Source organism: Chelonia mydas, chromosome 24 (genome assembly GCF_015237465.2).
Source record: "Chelonia mydas isolate rCheMyd1 chromosome 24, rCheMyd1.pri.v2, whole genome shotgun sequence".
Classification (NCBI taxonomy): Eukaryota; Metazoa; Chordata; order Testudines; family Cheloniidae; genus Chelonia; species Chelonia mydas.
Genome location: NC_051264.2, coordinates 2,264,100 through 2,289,777, shown reverse-complemented (window position 1 = coordinate 2,289,777; position 25,678 = coordinate 2,264,100). Strand labels below are relative to the sequence as shown.

Sequence of the window (25,678 nt, the reverse complement as noted above, 5' to 3'; positions counted from 1 at the left end):
TAAGGGAAATAAACAGGCACTAGTGTCCCAAACGCCTAGGTACCTGTAAAAATTGCAGCCTTTGCTTCTAAACCATGAATCTACCAATGCCTGCAGCTGACTAACTGCTATTGTAATGGAGAAGCCCCTCTCCGTAGCCAATATTCACAAAGTTACTTGCAAGATTCCGTCCTAAATTAAGACCATCACGTATGTAACATTTCGATAGCTCTAGAGAGTTTGAGAGAAATAGGACTCACCGAGCTCACCGAGGAGGATAAATCAAGGGAAGTGGTTAAAGAGCCCTGAGTGCCGAGCGCTTTTATACAATTTCGCAGACTGCCAGGAGAATCGGAGACAACCTTTAGTTTAAGGTCTTAAATGATTACAAAACAGGCTTTGCTACGCACGTCACTCCTTCATCTGATATAATTGTTTTCAAGATTGTTGTGTTTTCAGCCTCCCATGGCATGACATGCACACAACACCCTTTCGGTTTCAGAGTAGCAGCGGTGTTAGTCTGAATCTGCAAAAAGAAAAGAAGGATTTGTGGCACCTTTGTTAGTCTCTAAGGTGCCACAAAAACACCCTTTAGGTTTCTTGCATCTGAAAGGTTTTATGGGGCACAATTTAACCTGGAATTATTCTAGGGACCTCCATCAGATTTACAGGAAGAATTAATGCAAAGGTTCGTCAGAGCTGTATCTATTGAACAATCTGCTGTCCTGTAAATGAATCCAGTCTGGTCCTTGTGAGCCAAGCCGGTATGTGTTGCGGGCATCGCACAGTTCCTCTTAAAATTCAAAGGAGGGAAGGAACGCTCTCCAAAGCCTGAACCCTCAAGTTTTCTGATCTACTGCCCATTGACGTCAATGACAGCCATTCCTCTGGCTGGGTGGGTTTTCTCTCAGGTATCGGACGCAAACTTTCTCAGTGTACTCTCTATGCCATTATCTAAATCATTGATGAAGAAATGGAACAAAACTGGACCCAGAACTCATCCCTGATGGATCATAATCATAATGATCATAATAAGGATCAGTATCATAATCTTCAGTTTACAATTCAAATATCCAGAAGATTGTGATAAGACCCTTACGTTTATTCCTGTGGAAAATCCCATTCCTCACTTCTCTCCATCTGACTGTGACTATAAAGCAGAATCTTAACTCCAACCTCATATTTCCCTCCAAACATTTTCCCATCTCCTCCAGCAACATGGGCCCTGGACCTGTTCCACCTACATTAGCTGAGGTTGCAGTTAAGATTTGAAGAAGTGCTTTGCAATGTTGTGCTAGCTGTCTTGGGCCCAGGGTATTCGAAAGACAAGGTTGGAGAGGTAATATCTTTTGTAGGCGAAAGAGACAAGTTTCCACAGAACGATTCTTCTGCATGGGCTGGAAAACTTACACAAGTTGGTCCAATAAAATATATGACGTTACCTACTTTTTCTTTTGTTAGTGAAATATTTGGAAGCCGAGAAAGTGAAGGGTCTAAGAAAGTTTAGCAACAGTGAGAAGTGGGTAGCAAATGCTATCTAGATTACGGTGCGTTATTTGTAACTTTGCCACTTCCTCTGTGACCTTCACCCCAACGTAACTCTATTTATTTGCACATAAGACAGGAGTGATAACAATCTAGTGGATGTTCTATTTCCCCAGGACACCAGATCTCAAAGCACTTCACAAACATTCATTAAGGTTGTTGATGTCCAAAGTGTTGGATTATTACAATGGTAATAGTTTCTTCCTGGAAGACGCCCTTCGAATGAGCAATAGAGTCACTTTAAAATGCATGTCAAGGTCACTCGTGTCATTCTCCTAATTAAGTCATGATTTGTAGCTCAGAGTTTCGGACTATTTGATTTCCATTGAAAAAAAATGGCATTTCCTTTTCAGATAAAAATTCCTTGTCAAGTTTAAGAGCAGGCGATCAGCTGGCATAAATAAGCACAGCTCCATAGAATTCAGAGATGTTCATGGCATTTGAATCAACATCAAGCGTCTTCAACCTTGCCTGGTTAGAGGAAAAAGCCTTTGGGAAGAGAGGTTGTTACACTTTAAAAAACATTCTCATCATGCTAAGAAAGCTTTCTGCAAGCTCCGGGTCTTGCAACATGCCCTAAAGTTGGTCAGACGTTAAATTAATCTAACCTCATAACACAGCCTTGGCCGAGAAGGCCATATCTCCATTTTCCTGAGGCTTTATCAGCTGCATTTTCCTGCAAGACAAGAATTGTCTTGGCTCTTGTTGGAGGGAAATCATATTGCTGATGTTGTAAATGTTCTGGGATTGACCTCAAAGCCTTTATAAAATATTGCAATGCTTTTTATCACCCACCCTCACCTCAACGCAAGAGGAACCCAGCTGTAGGCAGCACCATGAGCTTCTGCCATCATGATCATCCTGACCCCACAGCATTGGTGACATAACTAGAGGTAGATTATGAACTGAATTTCTAATCAATGTATGGGGAAATTCACCCCTGCACAGAGGACCAACACAATTTGAAAGATATAATGGGACTTAGAGAGTTCAAAGACCTTATCCTCTCTTTCTTCCAGGGGGAATTTTCAAGTCAGAAGGTCTGAGTCAAAACCCTCCCACTCTAACGTCTCACATTGATTTCAATGGGCATTAGATCTCGAAACTTGGGGTTACAGGTTCTGAACATTGAGATTTCCCCTCCCTCCTAGGAATTACAAGAGCAGTACAATGCCCGCAATACATAGCAGCATATCTTAGCAGGACCAAACTGGATTCCTCTGCAGGACAGCAGACTGAGAAACTGATACAGCCCTGAATCTCCTTGACAATCACTCTCATTAGCACTCCTGAGGAGGTCACTAGAATGATACCAGGCACGAACGTGTCCCATAAAACTTTTAAAATGAAAGAAACCCGTGGGCTTGTATGTGCATGTTATACCCCATGGGAGGCTGATAACACAACAATCCTGAACACAGAAGAAAACAATTATATCAATCGCAGGAGTCATTTGCCCAGCAACATATGTTTTGTAACTAATTAGGACCTCGAGCAAAAGGATGTCTCAAATTCTCCAGGCTGTTTAAGAAACTGTATAAAAGTGCTCGCGACTCAGGGTTCTTTAACCACTTCTCTTGACTTCTCCTCCTTGGTGACCTTGGTAAGTCTGATTTGACTCTATCTTTCTATAGCTATCAAGACGTGTTTGTGATGGTTTGATTTAGGACTGAAACTTGCACATAACTCTGTGATTACTGGCTTTATTCACGGGGTTTCCCACTGGAAAAAATGGTAAGTTATTAAGTTGCAGGCATTGGTGGATTCAGGGTTTAGACGTTAAGGCTGCAATCTTTCAGAGGTACATAGGAATTTCTGGACACGAGGTCCTCTTTATTTTCATTAAGAATAAAGTGTTCAAATGCCTTTGGTAGATTTGAAAAATCTCAGACCCAACTTTTCAGTTCGTGGGGTTAGGAAGAAATTCCCCCAGTTTATTGCCGAACAGACTGCTTCTGTGTGCTGCTGCGTTCTTCTGTGGCAGCTGGTACCCAACATTCTTTCAGACACATTATCCTGATCTGATCCAGCAGGGCAATTTCTATGTTCTTCTGTGCACCAGGAGCATATTAAGATGCAGAGCCACAACTGGTGTAACTCCACTGAACTCAGTTGATCAGTGCTGATTGCTGCCGGCTGAGGATCTGGTTCTTACTGTTTTGTTTTCCCAAAAGAATATTGTCCATTCCTTCATTTGTAAGTATTACTGACCCACAAGGTTCAGAAGCCAAAGCACCGCGCTCTGATTTTGAAGGGAACTGATCTCTCTGCTGAGGTTAAATCCTCACAAGGAAACTATCCCGAACAAAATTGTCCCTCTCATGCTCCTTAGAAACATTTTGTAAGAAGGAATAAAAATCCCATGCGTGTATGACAGAAATACTCTGTGTTGTACGTTTACTTATTCCAAACAGTGTTCTTAGGAGAAATGGACTGAGAAGTGTTCAAAAAGGTTGGATAAGAGGGAGGCTAAGAGAGAGGGGAGCCAGAGGACTAGAAGGAGAAACTGGGAGGCAATAGGTAGCCAGGACATAAGGGTCTAGGTCACCATTTCTCTACCTCTCTCTATCTCCCTGGCCGGCAATACAGTAGTAACTGAGTTTTGACCCTTATTATTCCACTGGCCCTAGCGCATTGTGTTGACTCTTTTCCCTGCTGTGTGTTTCAGGTCAACCTCCAGCGCAGAAAGATGACTTTCGATGAACTCATGAATGATGAATTGTATTATAACCCCTACTGTTACCAGGGCTGGCGCGGCTATAGAGGCCATTATGGCTGCTATAGGCCCTGGGGTTCCTGGAAGCCATACAGGTATGGGTGGGGCCATCAGTATGGCGGTCACTACCCTTACCGATGGGGCCATGGGTACGGCTATGGAAAGTTCTGGCCATGTTTAGCCGAGGAGCAATAGGCCCGGAACAAGGAACAACCAGGAAACGTCAAGCGAGATACGGAATCTCAGCTGGGCTTATGGGCAATGCCGTTCAGAAATCCTGATTGCGCACAACTCCCATGGGAGCTCTGAGTCCTCAGCACCTCCGGAAATCTGCCCAGGATCTTTATTTCCCCACTTACACTTTATGACTTTTTCCTCTATTGTCTTCCAGAACATCTGGTGTGAAAGGCGTCACCTTGTAACGGGTGATTTCTTGGCGACTTTCAGGAAACCCTGGAAATAGGTTCTTTTTACGCTGCCTACTGTCTGTCTCTTCCTGTGTACTTCTCCTCTTTTTCACATTAAACTGATTCTGCCTCATAATATCAATCTTTTTGTTTTCCTTTCGGCTCCATTCCCGATTTACTAGCCACTATGGTCCAGATTCAAAAGAGCTACTTACGTGCCTAGCTCCCACTGAAATCAGTGCGAGCCAGGCACCTAAATACCTTTGTGAATCTGGGTCTGTGGGTAACAACTCGCTGCTGGGCAGAGAACCAGTGCCTGTGCATTACTTAAGTCCCACTCAAGCCCTGTCTTGCCAAGAGCATCAGGTCTGGCAAAAGTCTGTATATCATAAGAGAGGTATTAGCCCTCTAGGTCCCCTCTCTTTACCAATTAGGTGTCGGGGATGCCTTCTGATTCACAGCTTCTAGACCTAGCCAGTCCCGGTTCAATCTCGAACAATAGGTGCTTGGTACCCCCAAGATGGGCAATGCCAACACTGAAACCATCCCTCCTATTCCCAAGTGTATTTAATTTAAAACCTGTCAGGTTTAAATTTCAGAAATCTTGTGCATCACTGGGCCTTGGTCCTGTGTAAAGGGAAGGGGCAACCTAAGCGCCCCCTTTTTGGCCAGATGTGCCACTCTGGGTGAGCCACCTTACCGCACCCTACCTGTGTCAACCCATGCACCTGCACAGTTCAGAACAACGAAGAGACAAAACAAACTAGTCCAAAGAAGTGTGTTTCCCTTAATGAAGCCCCGGGGACAGGAGCCCATGTAATAACAAACCAAATGCCCTTTTTGCCAGATCCATGTTCAGATCCCACTCACTAAAGTCCAGACAAAGTCTCTTGTGCCTGCGTGGGGTAAACTTCCACAGCTGGGAGATCACCGCCTCTTACAGGCTGGTCAGCTCCTCGTGTCCTCTCCCCTATCCAGCTGCTTCTTCCGGATGAACTAGTCACTCGCACAGAGCAGGGAGTCTCCTTATTTGCACACCGTCTGTTCTGTTTGTGGCTTCCAGGCTGACTGCTAAAAGGGGAGTACGCTGCTTCACATACCTCCCTACCGTGAGTGACCAGTTGGTGCACTCACCCAATAGCCAGATCTCCTCATCTGTTCGTGAGAAGAAGTCCACCTTCTCACGCTCCTTTTTAGGACGGTGTCCTACCCAGACCCAAAAGAACTGCAATGCCAAGTACCACTGGGTAACACAGGCATTTGAGTCCTTCATCGTCTGGAGCCAACACAGAACTTCACGATCTGTCAGCAGGACAAGTGCCCCTCAGTAGTTAGTCTCCTTATTTCTCACCTGGCATTTCCTTGGGTTTACTCTCACATTGGCCTCTCGTCGCCTGGATTTGAAGGCCCAGACTGGATCTAAATGACCTGACTGGATTGCTCATGCACAGATACAACTCTGGATATCAGTAACTCCAGTGAAGTCAGGAAGGTAGTTTGCCCTTAAAACTTTTCCTGCCAAAGAAACCTGCAGGGTGTAATGTGTGTATCGTACTCTTACAGTTTCATGTAAATACGTCTGTATTCCCCCACTGTGGCCCCTTCAAGTTTCCGGTTCCCAGGCAACAGTGCTCTTGGGTGGAGATCTGCCTCTCTCTCTCCCTTCTCACAGGGTGCTTTCAGGCTGCAGGAGCTCCCTGCCTTACCCTCTGATATCCCCAGCAAGCCTGACTACCTAAAGGTGAGCACCTGTAGCCCCTGTGCCTTCTTTTCTCTCTGAGGTCTATGAACAGTGGAGTGCCTTCAGTTACACGTTACCACACAGCTCCTTCGGTGCAAACACCTCTACTCTTACGGTAAAGGCATTTCGGAGAAAGCAGAGGAACAACAATAAAAGTTCCTATAAGCATGCTCAAAGCTTACCAGAGGGCACCATCAGCCTCCTGGGGCCCTAGCAGGCCAAAGTCTTTCCTACTCTTCGGCAAGGATTGGGGACCTACTTGGCCAGAAGGTCCTGTATGGTTGTGGATCAGAAAGAAGGCTCTGAGTCAGTTCAAGCCCAGACGTTTTATACCAGAAGCCCTTTCTTCGTTGGTCTTTGGAAAATCCAGCATGAATCAGAGAGAGATGGTACCTCTGTGCGGATGTTTACAAACGTCTGCATTTTACCTTCATCACCCACGCACACACTGTTTTAGTTTCTAGGGAAGCAGTGAGACCCTTCCCGCTGGAGTAAAACACAATCCTACGTACAATCTCTGACCCACAGTGACATGTAAATTTCATACAATACATTCCCGCAAAGTTATTGCATACAATTGCGATATTTCTCACAACTACTAGGTGAGGTTGAGAACAGACTGGAAATCACAAACACGAAGGAAAACAATTATATCAGTTGAAAGAGTAATGTATGCAACAACATTAATTTGCAACTAATAAAGACCTCAGGAACAAAGGGCATCTCAGACCTTCCAGGAGATCTGAGAAACTGTATAAAAGCTCTTTCAACTCAGGGCTATTTCCCTACTTCTCTTCACCTCTTTTCTTTGCTGAACTGGGTACGTCTGATGTGAATCACTCTCTTTATATCTATTGAGGTGCCACATTAGCGATAGTTTCCATTCAGGAGCAAATCTTGTAGCTTGCATGACTAATACTATCTCAGTTCCTGATGAATCCTCTAATCAGTCCATCTCTTCCCCCTCTATGCCCACACAGCTCTTAAACAGAAATTCTTCCAGACCTTAATTCTGGACTCACCAGTCCTCTCTTCATCATAACTGCCCATTCTCCATCCTGGTTTTCATTTCTTCGCTGCCAGATCCTCCACTCTTACGTAGACATTAGAATCAATCTAGAGAGCCATCATTTATGCCAGTGTACTGTGGGCGTACATTTTACAAGATCTGACACTTGACACTCGCTTGCGCTCAGCTTGCATGATCCAGAGCAAAAGCAGATGGGACCCAGAGAATTCAGCTTCAAATGGAGATCGATTTTTAACAATAGTTTTTCTTTAGGAAAACCTAGTCTGTTCTCAGTTACGGGTGTTAGTTGTGACAAATAATGAAACCACATGCAGAATCTTTGGGGAAATGCTTTGTATTAAGATTATCTCTCACTGTGTGTAAAGCAATGTAGGGATGATTGTGTCTGATACACACAAAGAGGAGGGATACCACAGCTCCTGCAGGAACTAAAACAGTAGGGGGTGATTAAGGTAAATCATTGAGGAATGGAAACCCTTCCAGAAAGGTACTACCCCCTGGCAACCTGGCATATGGTTGTGCAGCCTTCAATCCCTGGGTGAGAAGGGAGCCTGATGCGGGTCTCCAACCAAGAACGCTGACAACCGGGAGCTGAGGGAATCATACAGGGGGCTACAGTTGCATTTACACGGAAACTGTGATCGTGTGATATTCACGTTACATCCACATACAAATCAGTACACATGTGCCTCTCTCACGCCGATTGCAATACAGGTTATGTACCTCATTAGTTCTCTGACTCTCTGCCACAGTGGTTGGTAAATAAGAAATGGAGCAGAAAGGAAAACCAAAAGGCTGGTAATATGATGCAGAAGGACTTTAATGTGAATTAGAAGAGAAGGACATAGCAAGAGACACAAGGAATGCAGAGCAGAAAGACTATATTTCTAGGGTTTCAAGAAGGTCTACAAGAAATCACTGGCTCCACGGTGATGCATTTCATACCAGACGTTCTTCTTTCTTCATTGCAGCTGTAGCGTTAAGAGTAAAGTCCTGTTTCCAGCATTTTTATTCCAGTCAGCATCAAATGAGACAAAGCAGAATGGGAGCAGAGCACTACGCTCTTTCTCTGTGAGTCATCTTCCGTAGCAAAGTTAAAGGCAGAGACAAATGGCCCATACTCAGGAAGAGGCCAGAACACCCAGGGCCTAATTCTCACTGACACTAAGATCCCTTTACGTTGCTCTGTGAGGAGCCTGCTCGTGAGTGTAAATGTTATTTGTGCCAACTTTAAGGTCCCTGCCTCAGTGACACTGCCAGAGTGGCCTAAAGGGACCTTCATGGATTGGGAGTCAGGCCTTTAGAGAGTTCTAGAAGAAGCCGTTAGAATAACGGTGGGGAGGGATAGCTCAGTGGTTTGAGCATTGGCCTGCTAAACCCAGGGTTGTGAGTTCAATCCTTGAGGGGGCCATTTAGGGATCTGGGGCAAAAAAAAATTGGGGAGTGTGCCTGCTTTGAGCAGGGGGTTGGACTAGATGATCTCCTGAGGTCCCTTCCAACTCTCGTACTCTAATAGGAGGCATTAGCGGAAACAGTCATAAAGGGAAATACAGCTACTAGGTAGGTTTCCTGAGGCACTGAGCAATCACAGCTCCCATGGCAGTGGTGGTTGCTCAGCATTTCTGAAAGCCATTGCCCATAAGCTGATCGGTGAATCGTATCTTGCTTTTCGTTTCCTGGTTGTTCCTTGTTCCGGGTCTATTGTTCCTCAGCGAAACATGGCCAGCATCTTCCATAGCCGTACCCACTGCCCCATCGGTAAGGGTAAGAGTAGCAGGAATCGTAATTAGGGCACCATCCATAACTGTATGGCCTATAGTAACCCCATGGCCGATAGCAGTCATAATGGCCCCTATAACCGCCCCAGCCCCCATTCCAACAGGGGTCACAGCCCCAACGATGAGAAATCTTTTGGTGGTGGTAAGTCATCTTTCTGCGTTGGAGGTAAACCTGAAACACACAGCAGGGAAAAGAGTCAGCGTAATGCATTAGAGCCAAGAGAATGAAAAGGAAAAAGCTCAGTTCCTATTGTAATGGGGGCTAGAGAGAGAGAGAGACGGAGCCAGGAAATGATCATCTAGCCCCTTAGTTCCCAGCTCCATTTTGCCTCCTATTGCCTCGTCCTAGTCCTCTTGCTCCCCTCTCTCTTAGCCTCCCTCCTACCCAACCCTTCTCAACCCTTCTGAGTCCCTTTCTCTTAAAAAAACTGACTGGAAGAAATAAACGTACAATATAGAGTATTTCTGTCAGACACTCATGGGATTTTTCTTCCCTTATATAAAAGGTTTATACAACGCTTGGCAGGGACAAATGTGTTAAGATTAGCTTGTGAGGATTTTACCTCAGCTTAGAGACCAGTTCTCTCCAGAATCGGAGCATGGCACTTTGGCTTCTGAAGCTTGTGAGTCAGCAATACTTACAAATCAATGAATGGACTATTCTTTTGTCAAAGCAAAATACGAAGAACCAGAAACCTGAGCAGGCAGATATCAGCACTGGTCAACTAAATTTAAGGATCTAAGCTAACTTACGCTACCTGAGGATCTGCGTCTGACATGGCTACTCATGCGCACAAGACCACAGAAACTGCCCTCCTGGATCACACCAGAAGTCCACGTAACGTCAGTCTCTCTGAACTATTGTTGAGCAGCAGCTGTCACAGTATAAAGAAGCACACAGACGTGGTTTCTTATGCAATAAACTGGGGAGGTTTCTTTCTAGCACCCCTTAGTGAAAAGGTGGGTATGAGATTTTTCCAATCGACCTAAGAGATTTGAACACCTAATTCTTAAGGGAAATAAACAGGCACTAGGGTCCCAAACGCCTAGGTACCTGTAAAAATTGCAGCCTTTGCTTCTAAACCATGAATCTACCAATGCCTGCAGCTGACTAACTGCTATTGTAATGGAGAAGCCCCTCTCCGTAGCCAATATTCACAAAGTTACTTGCAAGATTCCGTCCTAAATTAAAACCATCACGTATGTAACATTTCGATAGCTCTAGAGAGTTTGAGAGAAATAGGACTCACCGAGCTCACCGAGGAGGATAAATCAAGGGAAGTGGTTAAAGAGCCCTGAGTGCCGAGCGCTTTTATACAATTTCGCAGACTGCCAGGAGAATCGGAGACAACCTTTAGTTTAAGGTCTTAAATGATTACAAAACAGGCTTTGCTACGCACGTCACTCCTTCATCTGATATAATTGTTTTCAAGATTGTTGTGTTTTCAGCCTCCCATGGCATGACATGCACACAACACCCTTTCGGTTTCAGAGTAGCAGCTGTGTTAGTCTGAATCTGCAAAAAGAAAAGAAGGACTTGTGGCACCTTTGTTAGTCTCTAAGGTGCCGCAAAAACACCCTTTAGGTTTCTTTCATCTGAAAGGTTTTATGGGGCACAATTTAACCTGGAATTATTCTAGGGACCTCCATCAGATTTACAGGAAGAATTAATGCAAAGGTTCGTCAGAGCTGTATCTATTGAACAATCTGCTGTCCTGTAAATGAATCCAGTCTGGTCCTTGTGAGCCAAGCCGGTATGTGTTGCGGGCATCGCACAGTTCCTCTTAAAATTCAAAGGAGGGAAGGAACGCTCTCCAAAGCCTGAACCCTCAAGGTTTCTGATCTACTGCCCATTGAAGTCAATGACAGCCATTACTCTGGCTGGGTGGGTTTTCTCTCAGGTATCGGACGCAAACTTTCTCAGTGTACTCTCTATGCCATTATCTAAATCATTGATGAAGAAATGGAACAAAACTGGACCCAGAACTCATCCCTGATGGATCATAATCATAATGATCATAATAAGGATCAGTATCATAATCTTCAGTTTACAATTCAAATATCCAGAAGATTGTGATAAGACCCTTACGTTTATTCCTGTGGAAAATCCCATTCCTCGCTTCTCTCCATCTGACTGTGACTATAAAGCAGAATCTTAACTCCAACCTCATATTTCCCTCCAAACATTTTCCCATCTCCTCCAGCAACATGGGCCCTGGACCTGTTCCACCTACATTAGCTGAGGTTGCAGTTAAGATTTGAAGAAGTGCTTTGCAATGTTGTGCTAGCTGTCTTGGGCCCAGGGTATTCGAAAGACAAGGTTGGAGAGGTAATATCTTTTGTAGGCGAAAGAGACAAGTTTCCACAGAACGATTCTTCTGCATGGGCTGGAAAACTTACACAAGTTGGTCCAATAAAATATATGACGTTACCTACTTTTTCTTTTGTTAGTGAAATATTTGGAAGCCGAGAAAGTGAAGGGTCTAAGAAAGTTTAGCAACAGTGAGAAGTGGGTAGCAAATGCTATCTAGATTACGGTGCGTTATTTGTAACTTTGCCACTTCCTCTGTCACCTTCACCCCAACGTAACTCTATTTATTTGCACATAAGACAGGAGTGATAACAATCTAGTGGATGTTCTATTTCCCCAGGACACCAGAACTCAAAGCACTTCACAAACATTCATTAAGGTTGTTGATGTCCAAAGTGTTGGATTATTACAATGGTAATAGTTTCTTCCTGTGAGACGCCCTTCGAATGAGCAATAGAGTCACTTTAAAATGCATGTCAAGGTCACTCGTGTCATTCTCCTAATTAAGTCATGATTTGTAGCTCAGAGTTTCGGACTATTTGATTTCCATTGAAAAAAAATGGCATTTCCTTTTCAGATAAAAATTCCTTGTCAAGTTTAAGAGCAGGAGATCAGCTGGCATAAATAAGCACAGCTCCATAGAATTCAGAGATGTTCATGGCATTTGAATCAACATCAAGCGTCTTCAACCTTGCCTGGTTAGAGGAAAAAGCCTTTGGGAAGAGAGGTTGTTACACTTTAAAAAACATTCTCATCATGCTAAGAAAGCTTTCTGCAAGCTCCGGGTCTTGCATCATGCCCTAAAGTTGGTCAGACGTTAAATTAATCTAACCTCATAACACAGCCTTGGCCGAGAAGGCCATATCTCCATTTTCCTGAGGCTTTATCAGCTGCATTTTCCTGCAAGACAAGAATTGTCTTGGCTCTTGTTGGAGGGAAATCATATTGCTGATGTTGTAAATGTTCCGGGATTGACCTCAAAGCCTTTATAAAATATTGCAATGCTTTTTATCACCCACCCTCACCTCAACGCAAGAGGAACCCAGCTGTAGGCAGCACCATGAGCTTCTGTCATCATGATCATCCTGACCCCACAGCATTGGTGACATAACTAGAGGTAGATTATGAACTGAATTTCTAATCAATGTATGGGGAAATTCACCCCTGCACAGAGGACCAACACAATTTGAAAGATATAATGGGACTTAGAGAGTTCAAAGACCTTATCCTCTCTTTCTTCCAGGGGGAATTTTCAAGTCAGAAGGTCTGAGTCAAAACCCTCCCACGCTAATGTCTCACATTGATTTCAATGGGCATTAGATCTCGAAACTTGGGGTTACAGGTTCTGAACATTGAGATTTCCCCTCCCTCCTAGGAATTACAAGAGCAGTACAATGCCCGCAATACATAGCAGCATATCTTAGCAGGACCAAACTGGATTCCTCTGCAGGACAGCAGACTGAGAAACTGATACAGCCCTGAATCTCCTTGACAATCACTCTCATTAGCACTCCTGAGGAGGTCGCTAGAATGATACCAGGCACGAACGTGTCCCATAAAACTTTTAAAATGAAAGAAACCCGTGGGCTTGTATGTGCATGTTATACCCCATGGGAGGCTGATAACACAACAATCCTGAACACAGAAGAAAACAATTATATCAATTGCAGGAGTCATGTGCCCAGCAACATCTGTTTTGTAACTAATTAGGACCTCGAGCAAAAGGATGTCTCAAATTCTCCAGGCTGTTTAAGAAACTGTATAAAAGTGCTCGCGACTCAGGGTTCTTTAACCACTTCTCTTGACTTCTCCTCCTTGGTGACCTTGGTAAGTCTGATTTGACTCTATCTTTCTATAGCTATCAAGACGTGTTCGTGATGGTTTGATTTAGGACTGAAACTTGCACATAACTCTGTGATTACTGGCTTTATTCAGGGGGTTTCCCACTGGAAAAAATGGTAAGTTATTAAGTTGCAGGCATTGGTGGATTCAGGGTTTAGACGTTAAGGCTGCAATCTTTCAGAGGTACATAGGAATTTCTGGACACGAGGTCCTCTTTATTTTCATTAAGAATAAAGTGTTCAAATGCCTTTGGTAGATTTGAAAAATCTCAGACCCAACTTTTCAGTTCGTGGGGTTAGGAAGAAATTCCCCCAGTTTATTGCCGAACAGACTGCTTCTGTGTGCTGCTGCGTTCTTCTGTGGCAGCTGGTACCCAACATTCTTTCAGACACATTATCCTGATCTGATCCAGCAGGGCAATTTCTATGTTCTTCTGTGCACCAGGAGCATATTAAGATGCAGAGCCACAACTGGTGTAACTCCACTGAACTCAGTTGATCAGTGCTGATTGCTGCCGGCTGAGGATCTGGTTCTTACTGTTTTGTTTTCCCAAAAGAATATTGTCCATTCCTTCATTTGTAAGTATTACTGACCCACAAGGTTCAGAAGCCAAAGCACCGCGCTCTGATTTTGAAGGGAACTGATCTCTCTGCTGAGGTTAAATCCTCACAAGGAAACTATCCCGAACAAAATTGTCCCTCTCATGCTCCTTAGAAACATTTTGTAAGAAGGAATAAAAATCCCATGCGTGTATGACAGAAATACTCTGTGTTGTACGTTTACTTATTCCAAACAGTGTTCTTAGGAGAAATGGACTGAGAAGTGTTCAAAAGGGTTGGATAAGAGGGAGGCTAAGAGAGAGGGGAGCCAGAGGACTAGAAGGAGAAACTGGGAGGCAATAGGTAGCCAGGACATAAGGGTCTAGGTCACCATTTCTCTACCTCTCTCTATCTCCCTGGCCGGCAATACAGTAGTAACTGAGTTTTGACCCTTATTATTCCACTGGCCCTAGCGCATTGTGTTGACTCTTTTCCCTGCTGTGTGTTTCAGGTCAACCTCCAGCGCAGAAAGATGACTTTCGATGAACTCATGAATGATGAATTGTATTATAACCCCTACTGTTACCAGGGCTGGCGCGGCTATAGAGGCCATTATGGCTGCTATAGGCCCTGGGGTTCCTGGAAGCCATACAGGTATGGGTGGGGCCATCAGTATGGTGGTCACTACCCTTACCGATGGGGCCATGGGTACGGCTATGGAAAGTTCTGGCCATGTTTAGCCGAGGAGCAATAGGCCCGGAACAAGGAACAACCAGGAAACGTCAAGCGAGATACGGAATCACAGCTGGGCTTATGGGCAATGCCGTTCAGAAATCCTGATTGCGCACAACTCCCATGGGAGCTCTGAGTCCTCAGCACCTCCGGAAATCTGCCCAGGATCTTTATTTCCCCACTTACACTTTATGACTTTTTCCTCTATTGTCTTCCAGAACATCTGGTGTGAAAGGCGTCACCTTGTAACGGGTGATTTCTTGGCGACTTTCAGGAAACCCTGGAAATAGGTTCTTTTTACGCTGCCTACTGTCTGTCTCTTCCTGTGTACTTCTCCTCTTTTTCACATTAAACTGATTCTGCCTCATAATATCAATCTTTTTGTTTTCCTTTCGGCTCCATTCCCGATTTACTAGCCACTATGGTCCAGATTCAAAAGAGCTACCTACGTGCCTAGCTCCCACTGAAATCAGTGCGAGCCAGGCACCTAAATACCTTTGTGAATCTGGGTCTGTGGATAACAACTCGCTGCTGGGCAGGGAACCAGTGCCTGTGCATTACTTAGGTCCCACTCAAGCCCTGTCTTGCCAAGAGCATCAGGTCTGGCAAAAGTCTGTATATCATAAGAGAGGTATTAGCCCTCTAGGTCCCCTCTCTTTACCAATTAGGTGTCGGGGATGCCTTCTGATTCACAGCTTCTAGACCTTGCCAGTCCCGGTTCAATCTCGAACAATAGGTGCTTGGTACCCCCAAGATGGGCAATGCCAACACTGAAACCATCCCTCCTATTCCCAAGGGTGTTTAATTAAAAGCCTGTCAGCTTTAAATTTCAGAAATCTTGTGCATCACTGGGCCTTGGTCCTGTGTAAAGGGAAGGGGCAACCTAAGCGCCCCCTTTTGGCCAGATGTGCCACTCTGGGTGAGCCACCTTACCGCACCCTACCTGTGTCAACCCATGCACCTGCACAGTTCAGAACAACGAAGAGACAAAACAAACTAGTCCAAAGAAGTGTGTTTCCCTTAATGAAGCCCCGGGGACAGGAGCCCATGTAATAACAAACCAAATGCCCTTTTTGCCAGATCCATGTTCAGATCCCACTCACTAAAGTCCAGACAAAGTCTCTTGTGCCTGCGCGGGGTAAACTTCCACAGCTGGGAGATCACCGCCTCTTACAGGCTGGTCAGCTCCTCGTGTCCTCTCCCCTATCCAGCTGCTTCTTCCGGATGAACTAGTCACTAGCACAGAGCAGGGAGTCTCCTTATTTGCACACCGTCTGTTCTGTTTGTGGCCTCCAGGCTGACTGCTAAAAGGGGAGTACGCTGCTTCACATACCTCCCTACCGTGAGTGGACCAGTTGGTGCACTCACCCAATAGCCAGATCTCCTCATCTGTTCGTGAGAAGAAGTCCACCTTCTCACGCTCCTTTTTAGGACGGTGTCCTACCCAGACCCAAAAGAACTGCAATGCCAAGTACCACTGGGTAACACAGGCATTTGAGTCCTTCATCGTCTGGAGCCAACACAGAACTTCACGATCTGTCAGCAGGACAAGTGCCCCTCAGTAGTTAGTCTCCTTATTTCTCACCTGGCATTTCCTTGGGTTTACTCTCACATTGGCCTCTCGTCGCCTGGATTTGAAGGCCCAGACTGGATCTAAATGACCTGACTGGATTGCTCATGCACAGATACAACTCTGGATATCAGTAACTCCAGTGAAGTCAGGAAGGTAGTTTGCCCTTAAAACTTTTCCTGCCAAAGAAACCTGCAGGGTGTAATGTGTGTATCGTACTCTTACAGTTTCATGTAAATACGTCTGTATTCCCCCACTGTGGCCCTTTCAAGTTTCCGGTTCCCAGGCAACAGTGCTCTTGGGTGGAGATCTGCCTCTCTCTCTCCCTTCTCACAGGGTGCTTTCAGGCTGCAGGAGCTCCCTGCCTTACCCTCTGATATCCCCAGCAAGCCTGACTACCTAAAGGTGAGCACCTGTAGCCCCTGTGCCTTCTTTTCTCTCTGAGGTCTATGAACAGTGGAGTGCCTTCAGTTACACGTTACCACACAGCTCCTTCGGTGCAAGCACCTCTACTCTTACGGTAAAGGCATTTCGGAGAAAGCAGAGGAACAACAATAAAAGTTCCTATAAGCATGCTCAAAGCTTACCAGAGGGCACCATCAGCCTCCTGTGGCCCTAGCAGGCCAAAGTCTTTCCTGCTCTTCGGCAAGGATTGGGGACCTACTTGGCCAGAAGGTCCTGTATGGTTGTGGATCAGAAAGAAGGCTCTGAGTCAGTTCAAGCCCAGACGTTTTATACCAGAAGCCCTTTCTTCGTTGGTCTTTGGAAAATCCAGCATGAATCAGAGAGAGATGGTACCTCTGTGCGGATGTTTACAAACGTCTGCATTTTACCTTCATCACCCACGCACACACTGTTTTAGTTTCTAGGGAAGCAGTGAGACCCTTCCCGCTGGAGTAAAACACAATCCTACGTACAATCTCTGACCCACAGTGACATGTAAATTTCATACAATACATTCCCGCAAAGTTATTGCATACAATTGCGATATTTCTCACAACTACTAGGTGAGGTTGAGAACAGACTGGAAATCACAAACACGAAGGAAAACAATTATATCAGTTGAAAGAGTAATGTATGCAACAACATTAATTTGCAACTAATAAAGACCTCAGGAACAAAGGGCATCTCAGACCTTCCAGGAGATCTGAGAAACTGTATAAAAGCTCTTTCAACTCAGGGCTATTTCCCTACTTCTCTTCACCTCTTTTCTTTGCTGAACTGGGTACGTCTGATGTGAATCACTCTCTTTATATCTATTGAGGTGCCACATTAGCGATAGTTTCCATTCAGGAGCAAATCTTGTAGTTTGCATGACTAATACTATCTCAGTTCCTGATGAATCCTCTAATCAGTCCATCTCTTCCCCCTCTATGCCCACGCAGCTCTTAAACAGAAATTCTTCCAGACCTTAATTCTGGACTCACCAGTCCTCTCTTCATCATAACTGCCCATTCTCCATCCTGGTTTTCATTTCTTCGCTGCCAGATCCTCCACTCTTACGTAGAGATTAGAATCAATCTAGAGAGCCATCATTTATGCCAGTGTACTGTGGGCGTACATTTTACAAGATCTGACACTTGACACTCGCTTGCGCTCAGCTTGCATGATCCAGAGCAAAAGCAGATGGGACCCAGAGAATTCAGCTTCAAATGGAGATCGATTTTTAACAATAGTTTTTCTTTAGGAAAACCTAGTCTGTTCTCAGTTACGGGTGTTAGTTGTGACAAATAATGAAACCACATGCAGAATCTTTGGGGAAATGCTTTGTATTAAGATTATCTCTCACTGTGTGTAAAGCAATGTAGGGATGATTGTGTCTGATACACACAAAGAGGAGGGATACCACAGCTCCTGCAGGAACTAAAACAGTAGGGGGTGATTAAGGTAAATCATTGAGGAATGGAAACCCTTCCAGAGAGGTACTACCCCCTGGCAACCTGGCATATGGTTGTGCAGCCTTCAATCCCTGGGTGAGAAGGGAGCCTGATGCGGGTCTCCAACCAAGAACGCTGACAACCGGGAGCTGAGGGAATCACACAGGGGGCTACAGTTGCATTTACACGGAAACTGTGATCGTGTGATATTCACGTTACATCCACATACAAATCAGTACTCATGTGCCTCTCTCACGCCGATTGCAATACAGGTTATGTACCTCATTAGTTCTCTGACTCTCTGCCACAGTGGTTGGTAAATAAGAAATGGAGCAGAAAGGAAAACCAAAAGGCTGGTAATATGATGCAGAAGGACTTTAATGTGAATTAGAAGAGAAGGACATAGCAAGAGACACAAGGAATGCAGAGCAGAAAGACTATATTTCTAGGGTTTCAAGAAGGTCTACAAGAAATCACTGGCTCCACGGTGATGCATTTCATACCAGACGTTCTTCTTTCTTCATTGCAGCTGTAGCGTTAAGAGTAAAGTCCTGTTTCCAGCATTTTTATTCCAGTCAGCATCAAATGAGACAAAGCAGAATGGGAGCAGAGCACTACGCTCTTTCTCTGTGAGTCATCTTCCGTAGCAAAGTTAAAGGCAGAGACAAATGGCCCATACTCAGGAAGAGGCCAGAACACCCAGGGCCTAATTCTCACTGACACTAAGATCCCTTTACGTTGCTCTGTAAGGAGCCTGCTCGTGAGTGTAAATGTTATTTGTGCCAACTTTAAGGTCCCTGCCTCAGTGACACTGCCAGAGTGGCCTAAAGGGGCCTTCATGGATTGGGAGTCAGGCCTTTAGAGAGTTCTAGAAGAAGCCGTTAGAATAACGGTGGGGAGGGATAGCTCAGTGGTTTGAGCATTGGCCTGCTAAACCCAGGGTTGTGAGTTCAATCCTTGAGGGGGCCATTTAGGGATCTGGGGCAAAAAAAAATTGGGGAGTGTGCCTGCTTTGAGCAGGGGGTTGGACTAGATGATCTCCTGAGGTCCCTTCCAACTCTCGTACTCTAATAGGAGGCATTAGCGGAAACAGTCATAAAGGGAAATACAGCTACTAGGTAGGTTTCCTGAGGCACTGAGCAATCACAGCTCCCATGGCAGTAGTGGTTGCTCAGCATTTCTGAAAGCCATTGCCCATAAGCTGATCGGTGAATCGTATCTTGCTTTTCGTTTCCTGGTTGTTCCTTGTTCCGGGTCTATTGTTCCTCAGCGAAACATGGCCAGCATCTTCCATAGCCGTACCCACTGCCCCATCGGTAAGGGTAAGAGTAGCAGGAATCGTAATTAGGGCACCATCCATAACTGTATGGCCTATAGTAACCCCATGGCTGATAGCAGTCATAATGGCCCCTATAACTGCCCCAGCCCCCATTCCAACAGGGGTCACAGCCCCAACGATGAGAAATCTTTTGGTGGTGGTAAGTCATCTTTCTGCGTTGGAGGTAAACCTGAAACACACAGCAGGGAAAAGAGTCAGCGTAATGCATTAGAGCCAAGAGAATGAAAAGGAAAAAGCTCAGTTCCTATTGTAATGGGGGCTAGAGAGAGAGAGAGACGGAGCCAGGAAATGATCATCTAGCCCCTTAGTTCCCAGCTCCATTTTGCCTCCTATTGCCTCGTCCTAGTCCTCTTGCTCCCCTCTCTCTTAGCCTCCCTCCTACCCAACCCTTCTCAACCCTTCTGAGTCCCTTTCTCTTAAAAAAACTGACTGGAAGAAATAAACGTACAATATAGAGTATTTCTGTCAGACACTCATGGGATTTTTCTTCCCTTATATAAAAGGTTTATACAACGCTTGGCAGGGACAAATGTGTTAAGATTAGCTTGTGAGGATTTTACCTCAGCTTAGAGACCAGTTCTCTCCAGAATCGGAGCATGGCACTTTGGCTTCTGAAGCTTGTGAGTCAGCAATACTTACAAATCAATGAATGGACTATTCTTTTGTCAAAGCAAAATACGAAGAACCAGAAACCTGAGCAGGCAGATATCAGCACTGGTCAACTAAATTTAAGGATCTAAGCTAACTTACGCTACCTGAGGATCTGCGTCTGACATGGCTACTCATGCGCACAAGACCACAGAAACTGCCCTCCTGGATCACACCAGAAGTCCATGTAACGTCAGTCTCTCTGAACTATTGTTGAGCAGCAGCTGTCACAGTATAAAGAAGCACACAGACGTGGTTTCTTATGCAATAAACTGGGGAGGTTTCTTTCTAGCACCCCTTAGTGAAAAGGTGGGTATGAGATTTTTCCAATCGACCTAAGAGATTTGAACACCTAATTCTTAAGGGAAATAGACAGGCACTAGTGTCCCAAACGCCTAGGTACCTGTAAAAATTGCAGCCTTTGCTTCTAAACCATGAATCCACCAATGCCTGCAGCTGACTAACTGCTATTTTAATGGAGAAGCCCCTCTCCGTAGCCAATATTCACAAAGTTACTTGCAAGATTCCGTCCTAAATTAAAACCGTCACGTATGTAACATTTCGATAGCTCTAGAGAGTTTGAGAGAAATAGGACTCACCGAGCTCACCGAGGAGGATAAATCAAGGGAAGTGGTTAAAGAGCCCTGAGTGCCGAGCGCTTTTATACAATTTCGCAGACTGCCAGGAGAATCTGAGACAACCTTTAGTTTAAGGTCTTAAATGATTACAAAACAGGCTTTGCTACGCACGTCACTCCTTCATCTGATATAATTGTTTTCAAGATTGTTGTGTTTTCAGCCTCCCATGGCATGACATGCACACAACACCCTTTCGGTTTCAGAGTAGCAGCGGTGTTAGTCTGAATCTGCAAAAAGAAAAGAAGGATTTGTGGCACCTTTGTTAGTCTCTAAGGTGCCACAAAAACACCCTTTAGGTTTCTTGCATCTGAAAGGTTTTATGGGGCACAATTTAACCTGGAATTATTCTAGGGACCTCCATCAGATTTACAGGAAGAATTAATGCAAAGGTTCGTCAGAGCTGTATCTATTGAACAATCTGCTGTCCTGTAAATGAATCCAGTCTGGTCCTTGTGAGCCAAGCCGGTATGTGTTGCGGGCATCGCACAGTTCCTCTTAAAATTCAAAGGAGGGAAGGAACGCTCTCCAAAGCCTGAACCCTCAAGGTTTCTGATCTACTGCCCATTGAAGTCAATGACAGCCATTACTCTGGCTGGGTGGGTTTTCTCTCAGGTATCGGACGCAAACTTTCTCAGTGTACTCTCTATGCCATTATCTAAATCATTGATGAAGAAATGGAACAAAACTGGACCCAGAACTCATCCCTGATGGATCATAATCATAATGATCATAATAAGGATCAGTATCATAATCTTCAGTTTACAATTCAAATATCCAGAAGATTGTGATAAGACCCTTACGTTTATTCCTGTGGAAAATCCCATTCCTCGCTTCTCTCCATCTGACTGTGACTATAAAGCAGAATCTTAACTCCAACCTCATATTTCCCTCCAAACATTTTCCCATCTCCTCCAGCAACATGGGCCCTGGACCTGTTTCACCTACATTAGCTGAGGTTGCAGTTAAGATTTGAAGAAGCGCTTTGCAATGTTGTGCTAGCTGTCTTGGGCCCAGGGTATTCGAAAGACAAGGTTGGAGAGGTAATATCTTTTGTAGGCGAAAGAGACAAGTTTCCACAGAACGATTCTTCTGCATGGGCTGGAAAACTTACACAAGTTGGTCCAATAAAATATATGACGTTACCTACTTTTTCTTTTGTTAGTGAAATATTTGGAAGCCGAGAAAGTGAAGGGTCTAAGAAAGTTTAGCAACAGTGAGAAGTGGGTAGCAAATGCTATCTAGATTACGGTGCGTTATTTGTAACTTTGCCACTTCCTCTGTCACCTTCACCCCAACGTAACTCTATTTATTTGCACATAAGACAGGAGTGATAACAATCTAGTGGATGTTCTATTTCCCCAGGACACCAGATCTCAAAGCACTTCACAAACATTCATTAAGGTTGTTGATGTCCAAAGTGTTGGATTATTACAATGGTAATAGTTTCTTCCTGGAAGACGCCCTTCGAATGAGCAATAGAGTCACTTTAAAATGCACGTCAAGGTCACTCGTGTCATTCTCCTAATTAAGTCATGATTTGTAGCTCAGAGTTTCGGACTATTTGATTTCCATTGGAAAAAAATGGCATTTCCTTTTCAGATAAAAATTCCTTGTCAAGTTTAAGAGCAGGAGATCAGCTGGCATAAATAAGCACAGCTCCATAGAATTCAGAGATGTTCATGGCATTTGAATCAACATCAAGCATCTTCAACTTTGCCTGGTTAGAGGAAAAAGCCTTTGGGAAGAGAAGTTGTTACACTTTAAAAAACATTCTCATCATGCTAAGAAAGCTTTCTGCAAGCTCCGGGTCTTGCAACATGCCCTAAAGTTGGTCAGACGTTAAATTAATCTAACCTCATAACACAGCCTTGGCCGAGAAGGCCATATCTCCATTTTCCTGAGGCTTTATCAGCTGCATTTTCCTGCATGACAAGAATTGTCTTGGCTCTTGTTGGAGGGAAATCATATTGCTGATGTTGTAAATGTTCCGGGATTGACCTCAAAGCCTTTATAAAATATTGCAATGCTTTTTATCACCCACCCTCACCTCAACGCAAGAGGAACCCAGCTGTAGGCAGCACCATGAGCTTCTGCCATCATGATCATCCTGACCCCACAGCATTGGTGACATAACTAGAGGTAGATTATGAACTGAATTTCTAATCAATGTATGGGGAAATTCACCCCTGCACAGAGGACCAACACAATTTGAAAGATATAATGGGACTTAGAGAGTTCAAAGACCTTATCCTCTCTTTCTTCCAGGGGAATTTTCAAGTCAGAAGGTCTGAGTCAAAACCCTCCCACGCTAATGTCTCACATTGATTTCAATGGGCATTAGATCTCGAAACTTGGGGTTACAGGTTCTGAACATTGAGATTTCCCCTCCCTCCTAGGAATTACAAGAGCAATACAATGCCCGCAATACATATCAGCATATCTTAGCAGGACCAAACTGGATTCCTCTGCAGGACAGCAGACTGAGAAACTGATACAGCCCTGAATCTCCTTGACAATCACTCTCATTAGCACTCCTGAGGAGGTCACTAGAATGATACCAGGCACGAACGTGTCCCATAAAACTTTTAAAATGAAAGAAACCCGTGGGCTTGTATGTGCATGTTCTACCCCATGGGAGGCTGATAACACAACAATCCTGAACACAGAAGAAAACAATTATATCAATTGCAGGAGTCATGTGCCCAGCAACATATGTTTTGTAACTAATTAGGACCTCGAGCAAAAGGATGTCTCAAATTCTCCAGGCTGTTTAAGAAACTGTATAAAAGTGCTCGCGACTCAGGGTTCTTTAACCACTTCTCTTGACTTCTCCTCCTTGGTGACCTTGGTAAGTCTGATTTGACTCTATCTTTCTATAGCTATCAAGACGTGTTTGTGATGGTTTGATTTAGGACTGAAACTTGCACATAACTCTGTGATTACTGGCTTTATTCAGGGGGTTTCCCACTGGAAAAAATGGTAAGTTATTAAGTTGCAGGCATTGGTGGATTCAGGGTTTAGACGTTAAGGCTGCAATCTTTCAGAGGTACATAGGAATTTCTGGACACGAGGTCCTCTTTATTTTCATTAAGAATAAAGTGTTCAAATGCCTTTGGTAGATTTGAAAAATCTCAGACCCAACTTTTCAGTTCGTGGGGTTAGGAAGAAATTCCCCCAGTTTATTGCCGAACAGACTGCTTCTGTGTGCTGCTGCGTTCTTCTGTGGCAGCTGGTACCCAACATTCTTTCAGACACATTATCCTGATCTGATCCAGCAGGGCAATTTCTATGTTCTTCTGTGCACCAGGAGCATATTAAGATGCAGAGCCACAACTGGTGTAACTCCACTGAACTCAGTTGATCAGTGCTGATTGCTGCCGGCTGAGGATCTGGTTCTTACTGTTTTGTTTTCCCAAAAGAATATTGTCCATTCATTCATTTGTAAGTATTACTGACCCACAAGGTTCAGAAGCCAAAGCACCGCGCTCTGATTTTGAAGGGAACTGATCTCTCTGCTGAGGTTAAATCCTCACAAGGAAACTATCCCGAACAAAATTGTCCCTCTCATGCTCCTTAGAAACATTTTGTAAGAAGGAATAAAAATCCCATGCGTGTATGACAGAAATACTCTGTGTTGTACGTTTACTTATTCCAAACAGTGTTCTTAGGAGAAATGGACTGAGAAGTGTTCAAAAAGGTTGGATAAGAGGGAGGCTAAGAGAGAGGGGAGCCAGAGGACTAGAAGGAGAAACTGGGAGGCAATAGGTAGCCAGGACATAAGGGTCTAGGTCACCATTTCTTTACCTCTCTCTATCTCCCTGGCCGGCAATACAGTAGTAACTGAGTTTTGACCCTTATTATTCCACTGGCCCTAGCGCATTGTGTTGACTCTTTTCCCTGCTGTGTGTTTCAGGTCAACCTCCAGCGCAGAAAGATGACTTTCGATGAACTCATGAATGATGAATTGTATTATAACCCCTACTGTTACCAGGGCTGGCGCGGCTATAGAGGCCATTATGGCTGCTATAGGCCCTGGGGTTCCTGGAAGCCATACAGGTATGGGTGGGGCCATCAGTATGGTGGTCACTACCCTTACCAATGGGGCCATGGGTACGGCTATGGAAAGTTCTGGCCATGTTTAGCCGAGGAGCAATAGGCCCGGAACAAGGAACAGCCAGGAAACGTCAAGCGAGATACGGAATCACAGCTGGGCTTATGGGCAATGCCGTTCAGAAATGCTGATTGCGCACAACTCCCATGGGAGCTCTGAGTCCTCAGCACCTCCGGAAATCTGCCCAGGATCTTTATTTCCCCACTTACACTTTATGACTTTTTCCTCTATTGTCTTCCAGAACATCTGGTGTGAAAGGCGTCACCTTGTAACGGGTGATTTCTTGGCGACTTTCAGGAAACCCTGGAAATAGGTTCTTTTTACGCTGCCTACTGTCTGTCTCTTCCTGTGTACTTCTCCTCTTTTTCACATTAAACTGATTCTGCCTCATAATATCAATCTTTTTGTTTTCCTTTCGGCTCCATTCCCGATTTACTAGCCACTATGGTCCAGATTCAAAAGAGCTACTTACGTGCCTAGCTCCCACTGAAATCAGTGCGAGCCAGGCACCTAAATACCTTTGTGAATCTGGGTCTGTGGGTAACAACTCGCTGCTGGGCAGAGAACCAGTGCCTGTGCATTACTTAAGTCCCACTCAAGCCCTCTCTTGCAAAGAGCATCAGGTCTGGCAAAAGTCTGTATATCATAAGAGAGGTATTAGCCCTCTAGGTCCCCTCTCTTTACCAATTAGGTGTCGGGGATGCCTTCTGATTCACAGCTTCTAGACCTTGCCAGTCCCGGTTCAATCTCAAACAATAGGTGCTTGGTACCCCCAAGATGGGCAATGCCAACACTGAAACCATCCCTCCTATTCCCAAGGGTGTTTAATTAAAAGCCTGTCAGGTTTAAATTTCAGAAATCTTGTGCATCACTGG

The 25,678-nt window shown here is 44.7% G+C and overlaps 3 long non-coding RNA genes across 3 annotated transcripts; all 3 read left to right on the top strand.

Moving 5' to 3' along the window:
• The first annotated feature begins 3,050 nt into the window (after nucleotides 1-3,050).
• Nucleotides 3,051-4,783, top strand: LOC119564139. Its single transcript, XR_005223005.2, has 2 exons — nucleotides 3,051-3,127; nucleotides 4,193-4,783. It is a non-coding gene; the product is annotated as an uncharacterized LOC119564139 (long non-coding RNA).
• Nucleotides 4,784-13,257: 8,474 nt separating this feature from the next.
• Nucleotides 13,258-14,990, top strand: LOC119564138. Its single transcript, XR_005223004.2, has 2 exons — nucleotides 13,258-13,334; nucleotides 14,400-14,990. It is a non-coding gene; the product is annotated as an uncharacterized LOC119564138 (long non-coding RNA).
• Nucleotides 14,991-23,463: 8,473 nt separating this feature from the next.
• LOC119564144 lies at nucleotides 23,464-25,196 on the top strand. The gene is made up of 2 exons (XR_005223009.2): nucleotides 23,464-23,540; nucleotides 24,606-25,196. It is a non-coding gene; the product is annotated as an uncharacterized LOC119564144 (long non-coding RNA).
• The last annotated feature ends 482 nt before the right edge of the window (nucleotides 25,197-25,678 follow it).